The sequence below is a fragment of the Odontesthes bonariensis genome, chromosome 13 (genome assembly GCF_027942865.1).
Source record: "Odontesthes bonariensis isolate fOdoBon6 chromosome 13, fOdoBon6.hap1, whole genome shotgun sequence".
Taxonomy (NCBI): domain Eukaryota; kingdom Metazoa; phylum Chordata; class Actinopteri; order Atheriniformes; family Atherinopsidae; genus Odontesthes; species Odontesthes bonariensis.
The window spans coordinates 2,721,851-2,733,558 of NC_134518.1; the positions used below are offsets into that span (position 1 = coordinate 2,721,851).

Here is an 11,708-nt window from a genome sequence, read left to right on the forward strand (position 1 = left end):
CGTTAGATTAGTTCTATAAGAACTATGAAAAGACCCGACCTCGGAGAAGGAGCTAAATAGTTATAGGAACTAAGGGAGAAAGCCCCGAGTTCCTGTATGTCCGAACACGGGAGAAAACGGCCCCGCGGATTAAAAGGTTATTAGAACTGCTATAGGTTCCTACAGTCCGAAAGTGGCTTATAATAACTCCTTGATTTAATTGAGCTACATCAACATTTAATTTCCCTCTGGGATAAATAAAGTATTTTTGAATTTGAATTGAATTTCAGTGGTTGTTCAAATCCAACTATGACACGATTCAATTAATACAACTTTAGTTTGTATTCGTTCCAAACTAGTGAATACCTTCAGGAATAAACCTAAATCAGACATCTGTGTGCAGCTTTCAAAGTCAAAAAGCTCGGCTTTACCCTTCAAGCCACACGGTCACCACAACTTTCCAGCTTTAGCTTCAGGCACAAGACAAAGAATTAAAAACAAAGCAGAGCACTGGAAATTAAGTTCAAGCACAATTCAACTCAGACTGCACATTGAAGGATGCATTATTTTGCATCTAAAAGTTACATGAAATCTATCCACGTCACCTCCTTGCATCCATTAGTCTCTTCATAACTAAACTAGCAATCTGATTCATTAGCATGACAGGAAGTACCAGGACTGTTAAGATCATTCGTCACGTTTGGAGACACGAGGAAAATATGCACTCAGACATTAGAGTTGAATGAGATTTTATTCACCGTAAAAAGAAAGTCATTTGCAGTTGTTGGGGAAATAAAATTAAAGGAGAATTCCTTGAAGTGAATGTTTAGTTGCAGCCGTTGCCAGTCCAGTTACACAGAGCAGATCCAGACTGAGGAGACGATCCCGACAGGTCAAAGGGAGCACATCATTCATCCAGAGCAGCTGGGAGGATTACGCTGTGAACAGACACAAAGCACAACGACTACAGTTCATTCTTCATGTTCACCGACAGGCTGTCACAATGTTTCAGGTCTTCAGTCAGGTTCTAGTAAACTGTTCCAACTTAAACCTGTGCCAAGTCCTGAATTTCTCTCCCAATACTGAGATTCTGCAGCAGAGAGGGAGCCTCTGCCCCAGTAGTACAAGATTGGGTTCAGTTTCCATACACAATACTGCAACATTGTGTGTACACACACACACACAGTAAATCACCCACCTGCAGTCAGACTGCGTCCTGCGGGCCGGCTGCCGCCCTCACTGCGTCCTGCGGGCCGGCTGCCGCCCTCACTGCGTCCTGCGGGCCGGCTGCTGCTGGACAGAAAGGAGCAGTCAGTGCAACAGAACCACACTGATCCCTGCAGAGGGGCTGCTCCGTGCTCAGGGGGTGTACGTCATCACGGGCTTTTTCAGCATGATGTGTTAGATTATCAAGTCATCACAGCACAGCAGCTTCAGTGCGACCAGAACAGTGTGACTCACCCTCAGCGTGACTGCAGCTGTGTCAGCTCCTCAGGGGGCAGCAGAGGCTCTGCCTGCAACACAACAGGACGTTTGTTCAGACGCAGCCAGCTTTTACACCCGAACCTTTAACAGAGGGACAACATTCACATCTCTGCTCCATGAGCCATCTCCCCTGTGCTGCAGCCCTCCCGTTGGTTACATCAGTGGTTGGTGTGCAGCCCTACACTAGGCCAGCCCTGCGGTCACATCAGGGCGGGCCACTCTCGTCGGGCCGCGCTCTGCAGCATCTCAGCAGCAGCAGACTCTAAAACAGAACCTGCACCGCTGAGGCCGAGTACAGAGACTTTCTCTGCCAGCTCTGTAACACTGAAGCAGACACAGCGACTGCTCAGCTGACTGAGAACTGGGGCACAAACAGGTCAAAGCACTGCAGACTTACCAGAAGGTCCAGGTTTCACTCAGGGTGACCACGTCTCCGTGATGCTGGTTTACCACAGGGGGGCAGCGCCTCTGAAAGACCACCAGAGTTCAGTTAGTGTGAGTTGGATGATTGTGCACTAACAGCTTTTAGAACACTACCTCTGAGAACAGAAAGGCTTTTCTTATTCATACATGTTGGTAGCTTCACAGCTTCCAATTACAGCAGAGAACATCGAGTCCCCGTCATCCCCTTAGTGACCCTCGGGAATTCAACCAATCAGAAGCCACTACAGCCAGATCCTGGGTTCTCAGGAGGAAGCTGCCCCCAAGAGAAAGCTCTCCCTTTTATTGAACCAGTTACACATTATTTGGAGTTATGAAGTGTAAAAGGTTTATCTGCAGGCACCCCAGATTAAGATGGCTGGAAACCATCAGGTCTGCTTTAATGACATTAAGTTATGGGAAAAATGTAGATCACCACCAGGGCTCTAAATTAACACCCGCCAACCCGCCAAATGCGGGTGAAAGTTATTTTTGGCGTGTATTAAAAAAAACTCACTAGCCGGCTTGGCCGATGATAAATGAGGAACTTTATCATCTATTTCGCGGGACGCGAAATTATTATATACAGTCTATGCACGGGACGCACGAGCGCAGTTTCTATGGGAACGCATCCACCGAGGCTGCCGTTCTAGGGGAGTGGGTCACTCTTGGTTTGGAAATACGATAGACGCCGGTGTTCAGTCGATTTCTCCTGCTTGTCGAGAATTGCTACTTTGCGCATGCGCCGAGCCGATTTTCTAAGTTTCGTTTTCACGCCCATAATGTTTTGCTACCCTGCGTCTGATTATTTTCTCTTTAGGAAGACATGCTAAGTAATAAAACACTTATCGTATTAACAAGCAGTTAGCTTAACATGCACAAATGGGGTGTCATTCACCTTTTGATTTTTGTATTTGGGACACTTCTGTCTTTTTTTAAGTGACTCTGCTCCATCATTGTGAATGAATGCATTGAGAAGGGGGAGCATTATTTGACAGTTATTGGTACAAATACAGACACAAACACTAACAAAATGTGGCGATGGTTGGGACAGCCGGCCGTGAAGAGAAAAGATATGCCTGCCAAAGGAGGGGAGGAGGATGATATTTTGAATATATTGAATCTGGCATGGTGACAGTTTGCGCACACGCCGGCCACACTTTGTGAGAAAAGGGAAAAATGGAACTGATTTAGATGGATCTGAAGACAGTTCAGAGAGCTCGGACGATGTTTAAGCATTTCACAGTATCCATAATTCCATAATTAGTCTCTGCACATAGTTTTGTGTTTAATTTTCTGCATTATCTGCACTAAAACATGGTTAGAAAGTTGTTAAATATTTCCATTTTTGTAGATTCAGGGTTCACATGAATATAGGTCAGTTTTAAAGTTATTTTTTTTATGTACAAAAAATGTGACCCTGAATAGTATGTGAGGGTTGAGGAGTAATGAAATGTTAGAATAAGTTTTGTATGTACATAAGTTTAATTATTGTAATTATTTTAATTGGATATACATTCCCAATTTCACTGTAAAATGAATTTAAAGCTTTAGTTAATAAATTGATCAAATGAATTCAGTGGCTCTCATCTGTCTTTTTTGCACAGAAAAATATGTGGCTAGTGGAAATTCTGATTGGCTGGTAACTTCAGAAACTTACTAGCCACATTGGCTGGTGATCAAAAAAGTTAATTTAGAGCTCTGATCACCACAATCTGATCTAAAGAGAAATATTAAAAAGGAGAAAAGAACTAGCTGTAAGTCAACTTTTCTTAGATGGTCTGGAATTTAGTGAGATAATCACTTGGAGACTTTACAATATGGAGATTGTCAGGACCACTAAAATGTGTCTGAAATTATTCTCTGATAAAACTAACCTGAATAACTGCAGTTTTGACTCAACATAAGATTTGAGTTCATCAGAAAAATAATTAACCATTTTAAATGTTGGTGAGAAGCTTTGAAACAGTTCATTCTGCAGTAACGGAGGAAAACGGTGCTGATCTCATCTTTCCTGGTGAACACAGTTCAGTCTAACCCACGTGCTTCACGTTATCCACACGAGCTGTTCTGTCTGCCCACGAGCCGAATTCAGGAAATAAAATCACTTGGGCGGAAACTTAGATTAACACGAGATTACTTTAAAATCAACCGCCTCCAAAAAGCTCCGCACACTTCGGTTAACCTTGTTAGATTATTTGCTTTTTTTTATTATTATTATTATTATTTTATTTTGCGATAGTAGTATTTTACCCAACATCTCATGTTGTTAGCAACAACTTGTTTTTCCAACATTGCCTTTAACTAATTAAAGCAAAAACCTCAATTACTTACAGTGTGTAACGGGCCGTGTTGGAACAGCTTGTACCGCGAGCTTCCAACGGACTGAGAGGCAGACCGGAAGCAACGTGGAGACTTAAAGCATCGCGTGTACTGCTGTGCATTATGGGAAAGGGGAAACTCTCCCGAAGATCCTCGCATAAACAGATGTTTTACTAGCCTGATACGAAACTGATCCCAACAGTTTCGTATGTATGCTCAAAAGAAAGTGGTCTCTTCCTCAGATATTTATTTACTGTATATGTAATGGTAGTAATAATAATACTAATAATAATACCTCTACTATTAGTCCTTCTTTTGAGCATAACAAGAAGAAGAAGGAGTAGTGGAGTAACACCCTCTTGTGATAAATTTAATGTAAATTCTTGGCCTGCTCATGTCACTAATTACTGGCCACTCTAATAATCTGAAGGATGATAAAATATCAGTTGATATTATTACAACACCATTAACTGATCATAATGCAGTCTACATTTCTATCCATTTGCATTCTGCCTCCACTAAGGCATATAGAAACGCTTACTGGAAGTTAAACAGCTCTCTTTTAAAACATGAGACCGTTAAATCAGGCATTAAGAGGATAATAGCGGAATTCTGGAATAAAGCAAATTCTGAAGAGGCTTTTGGTAGCAACTGGGACAGGCGCGTAACTATAGCAGGTTCAGCCGGTTCAGCCGCACCGGGGCCCGTGGCCATTGCAGGGCCCGTTTATTCTCCACTGAGCTGTCATTCGGTGAAATTTCAGTGCAACGAAATTCGGCACGCCCCTAATTCACGATGCAGGATTTATTCTACGCTCACCCGTCATCCGCTGAGCTCTCAGTCAGTGGCACTTCAGTACCCTGGCCAGCGAAGGTCACCTTGCCGGTCGCAAGCAAATCTAAGCTTCTCCGCACGTCCCGCGGACCCCGTGCAGCACTTCATGATCTGTCAGCCGCTCGGACAGCTCTGTTCGCGAGAACCGCACGATCACAAGAAGGCGGCTGCCGCCGGGCCGTTCTCTACGAGAACGAAGATGTAAGCATAGGCCTACATGTTTATCCAAATTTCAGATCGTGAACCGGTGAAATAAAATGAAATGGTCACCATTGTTTGTTGTCATTATCTTTCTCAAAAGTGCGCGAAAAAGTGTTGTTTCTATGGAGATTACAAAGAATTCTGGGTATCTATGCTGCTGATCTCGGTAACTGGTCTTTGGTGGATACATCTCCGTTATCGTTGCGAGCGAAACAATGCCCTTCAAACACAAAAGCGGCTCCCAGAAGCGACAGGAGCGCAGGGAGGAACAGGACAGGGTGGCAAAACTGCCAAAACTGGACAAATTCGGGTTTACCACCAAGAGCAGTGAGAAGAACAGAACAACACCTACACCTAGCGGCGACTGTGAAGAACCATGCAACAGGTGTGAGCTCAGGATCAAACATGTTGGATTTTACCTACAACAACATAGAAAGGGTATTCATTGTAGAACGTATAATCCACCGAGATACATATAATCACACAGATCTGACATATGATCGCTGCTAGTAGATAAGCTAAGTGTTAGCTATTTGAACGTTAGCATGTTACAGTGTACCGATAGAACTACTGTATGAGGCTTCGGGAGGGAGGTTTACTAACGTTCTACGCCGAACTCTAGTTGGCAGTTGTCATCCATTACACTAGCGCTTGTTAGCCTAGTCCTATAGTAAACTGCATGCTCATTCTAAATTTCGATTCGTATAATCTTTGTTGCAGCTCTCAACAGAAAGAACCAGAAACTAGCGATGAAGTCAGTGGCGCAGGTGACCTGTCTGCAGACGAAACTGTTAGTGGTAAACAAGCGTCAGGCAGTGACAGTGCAGAACAGGAGCTGGACAGGACAGGAGCGGGGGAAGAACGTTATCCTACAGACAGGGGACACTTTCAAGAACATGTCTTGGACGCTTCTGTTAAAAACTACATTTTAACAATGGGTTCATGTAAACCTAGCGGCCCTTTTCCTAAAAATAGACACAATCGTTCTTTTTCTGATGTGTTTTATCATACCCAAACAAAGGCAGGTGTCAAATTGCCACGGATGTGGCTTTGCACCAAAATTGGATTGTGCTTACTGTGAACCATGCTGGCTATTTGGAGATCGCCGTTCATCGCATTATAATAACGCATGGGTGAATGGAGTTAATGATTGGGGCCATTTGTCGCAAAAAATTGAATGTCACGAGTCCTCTCAGCCACATGTAGCAGCCTGTGTTGTGTTTGAGCAATGGAAGCTCCATGGTACCATTGACAAAGATTTGGAGAGGGATGTGCGTAATGCCGCACTTTTTTGGCGAGGAGTGCTGGAGCGCATAGTCAATGTTACACTTACTCTGGCGTCTTGTAACCTTGCATTCAGGGCTCATCGGGAGGTACTGGGACAGCCCAATAGTGGGAATTTTCTTTCTATAATTGAGCTGCTCGCGGGTTACGACCCTTTACTGAAAGAGCTCATAAGCCGACCACAGGGTTCCATTAAATACCTAAGTCCAGCAATCCAAAACGAGCTCATTCACATACTGTCCTTGAGAGTTCAGCACGCAATCACAGCTGATATTAATGAAGCTCCGTTTTTTTCCATCATAATGGATAGCACACAGGATATGTCCAAGCACGACCAACTCAGCCAAGTATACAGATATGTAACAATAGTTCGAAATGCGATGGACAAAGCTGTCGATGTAAAAATAATGGAGTCGTTTCTGGGATTTGTGGAGACCGCCGATACATCCGCAAGTGAGTTGGCAGTTAATGTGCTGGACAGCATCACGCGCAACGGTCTTGACTTATCAAAATGCCGTGGGCAGGGTTACGACGGAGCCGCAAATATGAGTGGCATTTACTCAGGGGTGCAGGCCAGAATACGGGAGAGTGAGCCGCTTGCGACATATGTTCACTGTGCAGCGCACAATTTGAATTTGGTTTTGAATGATGCAGTGAAAAACATCCCAGAGATTGACCGGTTTTATGACACCATAGAACACATCTACACATTCTTTGGAACCAGCATTAAAAGATGGAACATGCTCAGTGGCATAATAACAGCAGATGGCTCAGGTCACCCAGATGTGACTCTGAAGCGATTATGCCCCACTCGCTGGTCCTCCAGATTCGATTCCCTCAGTGCTATACGGTACAGGTATGTGGATGTAATGCGGGTGCTGACAAAAATAGCTCTGACAAGCGACAAAAGGGATGAGCGTAACGAAGCCGCTGGGCTTACGAAATTGATGGAAAAATTTAATTTCATTTTTTTGCTCGTCGTGCAGACAAAAGTGTTGGAGACTGTCAATGCTGTGTCAAAAACACTTCAAAAGACAGACACAGATTTGCAGACCGCAATTCAGTTACTAGAAAACTCGATACAAGTCATCTCTGAGTACCGGGGTGCATTTGACCAGGCCAAGACTACAGCGCAGACGCTCGCAAGTAAATGGGGGGTTCAGAGCGCATTTGAAAATGTTAGGGCAAGGAGAGTGAAGCGTCACTTTGACGAACTGTCTGAAGATGAGCGTTTTACCGACGCAGAGAGTTACTTCAGAGTGCATATATTTAATGGCACTCTGGACATAATAAACGCCCAACTCTCACAAAGATTCAAAAGTATGCGGGAAACGTGTCGTTTGTTTGAAGCTTTGCGTCCTACCACCCTTCAGCTCGCAGGAGATGATGACCTGTTTGCAAAAGCGAAGCGTTTATCTGATTATTATGCCAGGGACATCGCACCAACGTTTCCAAGTCAACTCCTCTCATTTAGGTCGTGTTTCAAATCAGAGATTGCGCAAAAAACATCCATTTTACAACTGGCCAAAATGCTTGTGGTGGATTATGATACGGTAACATCCACATTCGGTGAAGTGTGCACTGCGCTCATGCTGTTTCTCACACTACCTGTGACTGTGGCAACAGCTGAGCGATCTTTTTCTAAACTAAAACTTATAAAGACATACCTAAGGAGCAGCATGGGACAGGAGAGACTCAGTGGGTTAGCTATACTATCCATTGAAAACAGGAGAGCCAGAGCATTAAATATTGGTGACATCGTTGATGATTTTGCACAACGCAAGGCTCGTAAAATGGCATTCTGATTAATGTACATTGATGGTCGTATGATTTTTTCTTTGTTTCTGCACAGTTGTATGAATATTTTTTTTCTTTGTTTCTGCACAGTTGTAAAGCCCAAGTTCAGTTTCTGCGCAGTTCAGCAGAAGGCGAGGTTTCAGCGCTTTGAGCATATCCATGGCATGCGCTAATGTCAATGTATATATTTGATTACCGTATAGGCCTATTAATAACAATGATTTGTATAGTTTTCCCATATTATTGACTCAATATTGTGGAGTATGTTTTTATGTACAACAATATAAACTACTTCTGTAGGCTATCTTTGATCCTTGAGGATTGGGCACCCTTATGTTAAGTCCTCCCTTAAATGTCACTATGACCACTAGAGGGCCCGTATTCCACATGTCGCACCGGGGCCCGCGGCCAGCTTCTTACGCGACTGACCTCATGCTTATTGGTGAGTAATCCAAGTCATCCTTTGACTACTTACATCCATCTGTGTATTATTTGTGCAATTGTATCCTATTATATTAATATTAATTTATTGATGATCAAATTTAAGTAGTTTGTGATGATAGTTGCGGTTTTATCTTAGGTCTACTACATCATGTGCTCGTTAGCTAACATTAGCTAGCAATTCACGTAAACTTAACTTAATTCCACCATAACTGGACAACTAAAGTGGACATAATTTTTAAGTTCTCCAATATTAGTCGAACTATTAAGACACGGCAAAATATTAAAACAGATAATGCGATTGTAATTCAGTTTTACCTGGCATGTTTCACCTTAATTGGAGTTAAGCTAGAGAAGACGTGCGCATGCTCCACACTCTCCTGCCATCCAAGAAAGCAGGTCAGATTGTAATCCTGTTGTCAGTTCAAGGGACCTTAATTTTTTTTTAATTCTTTTTTTTTTTTACACCGAGAAGCGGAGCCATTTTCCTTTATATACGATATGTAAGTTAAAGCGGCAGTCTGCAACTTTTTTTCAAGCATAATGCCTGGAACTGTCCGGGGATTCTGAAAGTAGTACATTAAATACCCCAATACAAAAAAAGTGAGTTCTCTAGGTCCCCTATATGTCCCGCTAGGTCCCTCCAAAGCCAGCAGGTTTGTTTACAAAATTGCAGACCGGACCGGTAAAAGGTAACCAATCAGGTTATGAGCTGGGCTCTGCTGCCTGTCAATCACCGATTGTGCACGCGCGATACAAGGTAGGCTCGTCCCCACGCTTATTTATCTGGACTGTTGAACTTCATTACGGGCTAGTCTACTTACTGTGTCTTCCATGATCGCAAATGACAGGTGAGTTGATGAATGAGGAGTCGTGTAAGCGCATCTGGCGTGCACGTCTACGTGCACGAGTTCTCATGTGTTTTGATGGGGCGGGATAGGAAGTTGAATAACTTTTTATTTTTCGGTTAAAAAATAAGCATTTCTTGCATTTTGCGACTACGGAGGTCACCGTTTTCAACTTCAAGCGTTCTGATAGATCATGTAAACTCTTAAAATGCCAAAAATGAGGACTTTACGTATGACAATAACAAATCTTGCAGACTGCAGCTTTAAGTTACAGTTAAGAGTTATACCAGAAATACTTTTTATTTGGTTTTATACACAAGAGCGACGCTGATATGTGACGGCAGATATCTTGCGTTTGTCTTCACCTGTACAAAGCTGTGCAATGAGGACAGACACAGAAACACACCCGACACGTCTTGCACGCGACTTAAAAAAAAGAGCGTTTCAGAAGTGTGTATCCCTCCAGACTTTGTTTACTTGTTCAGATTTGATCATTTTCCCGGTGTGTGTTATTCTAAACATGCTTCTACACGTGTAGATATGTTACAGAGTGAATTAGTTTAACCTTTGTCTGTTTTTACAACCGGTAGTTTGCACGGGGTGTTTTATTTTGAAAATGCACTGATGCAAGCAGCTCCTCAGGCACATGTCAGGACATAGAGTAGCAGATTTATGGTGGTGATGATGATAATAATAATAGTGTGTGACAGTAACAAAGACTTTTTATTTCTAACATCAGATTAATAGGGCTGGGAATCGATCCGAATTCCCTAGATCGATTCGATTTCGATTCACAAGGTCACGATCCGATTCGATCCACGATTCGATCCGATTCGATTCGATATCGATCTATTTACAGACATAATGGAAATAAATACTGTCCAATAGACAAAACGGCCCCATGTGTTGGTGATTGTATCTGTGTATGTGTAAGAGGGACACAGAGAGAGAGAAGAGTCAAGTATCAAGTATTTATTTTAGTAAAAAATACAAGTATTATTTTGAAATGTAAGTAACATAACCATGGCAGAATTAACAATGACCAGAACTAAATAACAATGACCAAATAAAACATAAATAAATTAAAATGAACTGGCCCTCATATTGGAAAACTTCAAGCACCCCCTGCCCACAGTCTTTTAACCAGAGACTTGTGAAATGACATACAGGAGGTTGCTCATGTAACAGATGGCTTAATTGAAAAAAGAAGTCAACATCACACCGAAGGACAGACAGATCGTCACTGGACCACATAAACTAACCCCCAAAGCATCCACACTTTATCTGCATCCCTTCTGGGCTTCTACCTGGACTGACTCTCTAATCCAAAATGTTTCCAACCATCTGCCTTCAATCCAGGTGGTGTTTTTAGTGATGCTGCTGATTCAGCCATTTTGCCGCCTTAAGTTTCGATTTCGTTTTGCCGGCACTCGCTTTCTATAGTGCGCCTCCGCGTAAAAAAAAAATCGATCCACACATTTTTGGATCGATATCGTGTTTTTTGAGCGTGAATCGATATTGGATCGTGGATCGATTTTTTGTTTTGTTTTTTGTTTGAACACAGCCCTACAGATTAATGGGCCTTTTTTTGAGGGGGGGGGGGGGGGGAGGAGGGGCTGAACATTTCTTGAGGGGGGAGGTTCTTTTGCGTTAATAACATAACTAACTTATTGTTCTTTGTATTCTTTCACAGGTGCAGTGTGAATGTGGCATTGCAAATTGTGTGACAGCTCACTATCTTCCAGGTATGACTTGATAAAACATTTTAGGCTGAGACATTTCCACCTTGGCCACACTTGCCAATATCCATGTGTATATGTAGAGTGTCCTTGCACATTCACAACCTGGAAGAACCTTTTGAGTCACATATATTGAACACACAGAAAGCTAGAAACAGCAGGTGCTCAGTCAGCTACATTCACATGTCAAACGTGTGGGTGTGAAGAACTTTCAACTGAAAAGGATTACTTTAGTCATACTTATCAACATCTTAGACAGTATGAAAATGTAACTTGTATGTTTAAGGGATGTTCATTTCAGACTAAAATACATGGTACTTTTAAGTCACATAAAAATGGTAAACATAATCCCCACAGT

At 42.7% G+C, this 11,708-nt stretch overlaps 1 long non-coding RNA gene and 1 other non-coding gene across 3 annotated transcripts; both read right to left on the minus strand.

The window, feature by feature from the left end:
- Positions 1 to 711: 711 nt before the first annotated feature.
- On the minus strand, positions 712 to 4,306 carry LOC142397105 (uncharacterized). Of its 2 annotated transcripts, none has more exons than XR_012772656.1 (5): positions 4,219 to 4,306; positions 1,862 to 1,932; positions 1,441 to 1,493; positions 1,178 to 1,269; positions 712 to 917 (listed from the first exon to the last, which is right to left on the minus strand). It is a non-coding gene; the product is annotated as an uncharacterized LOC142397105 (long non-coding RNA). The 2 variants fall into 2 exon arrangements; XR_012772657.1 differs by having other exon boundaries at positions 1,441 to 1,545.
- Positions 1,632 to 1,830, minus strand: LOC142398141 (small nucleolar RNA SNORA74). The gene has a single exon (XR_012772757.1). It is a non-coding gene; the product is annotated as a small nucleolar RNA SNORA74 (small nucleolar RNA).
- Positions 4,307 to 11,708: the final 7,402 nt, after the last annotated feature.